This window comes from Prunus avium, unplaced genomic scaffold (genome assembly GCF_965620075.1).
Source record: "Prunus avium unplaced genomic scaffold, drPruAviu1.hap1.1 HAP1_SCAFFOLD_17, whole genome shotgun sequence".
NCBI classification, from domain to species: Eukaryota; Viridiplantae; Streptophyta; class Magnoliopsida; order Rosales; family Rosaceae; genus Prunus; species Prunus avium.
The window spans coordinates 625,001-627,500 of record NW_028276877.1 but is presented as its reverse complement, the minus strand read 5'-3'; positions in this window follow the sequence as shown (position 1 = coordinate 627,500).

The following is a 2,500-nucleotide window of genomic DNA, read 5'->3' as shown; positions in this document are numbered from 1 at the left end:
GCGAAGCAGAAGCCTACCACGGCGTAAAAATGTCGACAGAATTTTTCGGACCTTGTCCTGCCATGGGCTGCGCGCAGCATGCCGGCAGCCTGTGCGCAGCGTGTGCACAGCATGTCGGCAGCGTGCGCGCTGCTGAGACTGTCGACAGAAATTTTCGAAACTTGTCCTGCCATGCGCGCGCGCAGCGTGCGCACAGCATGCCGGCAGCGTGCGCACAGCATGCCGGCAGCGTGCGCGCACCATGCCGGCAGCGTGCGCGCAGCTTGCGCGCAGCGTGCTGATTCTGTCGACAGTGAGGCTAGCGAAACTTGTCCTGCCATGGCGTGCGCGCAGCCTGTGCGCGCAGCTTGCGCATCTGTCGACAGTGAGGCTAGCGAACTTGTCCTGCCATGGCATGCGCTGTGCGCAGCCTGTGCGCAGCGTGCGCGCAGCTTGCGCATCTGTCGACAGTGAGGCTAGCGAAACTTGTCCTGCCATGGCATGCGCGGCGCCTGCGCGCAGCCTGCGCGCAGCATGCGCACAACATGCGCACAGGCTGTGCGCAGCGTGCGCGGAGCTTGCGCGCAGCTTGCGCATCTGTCGACAGTGAGGCTAGCGAAACTTGTCCTGCCATGGCATGCGCGCAGCGTGCGCGCAGTCTGTGCGCAGCATGCGCGCAGCCTGTGCGCAGCGTGCGCGCAGCTTGCGCATCTGTCGACAGTGAGGCTAGCGAAACTTGTCCTGCCATGGCATGCGCGCAGTCTGCGCACAGCATGCGCGCAGCCTGCGCGCAGCATGTGCGCAGCATGCCGGCAGCATGGTTCTAGGTTTTTTCAAATGTCGACAGAATTTTTCAAATCTTGTCAAACCCCGTTTTTATTGAAATTTCCTCGCACAATAAGCTCCCCATAAGTAGTCTATGATTTTTAGGACCTTCTCCAACTTACAAAACTAAAAAATTCCTCCCGGATTTGTTTTAATGATTTTTTCAATTTTACGACTTCTAAAAATAATAAAAAATACTTCCCGACTTCAAAAATTTATGAAACTTTTTCCCATCATAGATTGCATGTTTCTTAGTATCCCTGCAAAAAATCACGTCCAAATACCTTGTATTGAATTATTTAGAGCCCATTATGACTCCTCGCGCATAGGTGATGTCTCTTCCTGTCAAAGGGCTAAATGCATAAAATGCTATATAGGGGGGTGTGTGTTGCCTGCATATGCATGGCAGCCCATGCCTTCCTAGCTGCAGCCCCCTTCCCCCACGCCACACCCATGTCATGTTGCCTCGATATGTTGCCTCGGTATTATGGGTTTGGTGTCGGGGTCGGGGGGCTGCCACCCATGGCGGTGGTGGCCGGAATCCGGCCGCCGCCACCACGCCGCCGCCATGGGTGAGGGAGGAAAAAAAAGGCGTGGAAAGTTGCGAAATGGGGTTGTCTAGGCTTTTTTTTGGCATGGGAGAGCATGGAGTGCTAGGAACTCCTTCTCAAATGCACGGGCATGTCGACCACAACCTCATTTCGCAACAACAACCACCCGTGTGGGGTGGCGGTGGGTGGATAGTCGCGGATTGGGGCTTGCCAAGCCAATGTTTTCAAAAAATTTCATCAAAATTAAAAACAAATGTTTTGTTGCCTTCGGATTTGTGGGCGAGCGGCGAGTCGGAGTGGAGCCGGTAAAGTTTAACCTCGGTGTGCACGGTTGTTTTTAGAAACTCAATCCAATGCCGGGGACGTTGAAAGTGACGCTCTTATGAGTTGCAAACCCGCAAGATTTAAAGAACCTTTTCAAAACAATTTCAAACCAACAAGATTTAAAAACAGAAATTTTCATCAAAATGAAAAACAAATGTTTTGTTGCCTTCGGACTAGTGGGCGAGCGGCGAGTCGGAGTGGAGCCGGTAAAGTTTAACCTCGGTGTGCACGGTTGTTTTTAGAAACTCAATCCAATGCCGGGGACGTTGAAAGTGACGCTCTTATGAGTTGCAAACCCACTAGATTTAAAGAACCTTTTCAAAACAATTTCAAACCAACAAAATTAAAAACAAATGTTTCGTTGCAAACAAATTGTGGGCGAGCGGCGAGTCGGAGTGGAGCCGGTAAAGTTTAACCTCGGTGTGCACGGTTGTTTTTAGAAACTCAATCCAATACCGGGGACGTTGAAAGTGACGCTCTTATGAGTTGCAAACCCACAAGATTTTAAAAACTTTTTGAAAATGTTTCTTCTAAATGACACATTTTGATCCTTGGCAAGTGCTCAATCCGTAACTATCCAATCACCGCCACACCACACCGGTCGGGAGTGTGTGAATGGTGTGCTTCCCGGGGTTGGCATAGATAATCTTTCGCATCGACAATCTTTTGCATGCGAGGGAATGTCTATGCCAACCCCGGGAAGCACACCATTCACCCACTAGTTGTGGGCGACGATGGGTTGGCTTCAAATGAATTTTTGCTTGGGGTTGTCCTCGGTATGCTTTTGTGTTGGGAGTACGGCCACCAAACCTTCTCAATGC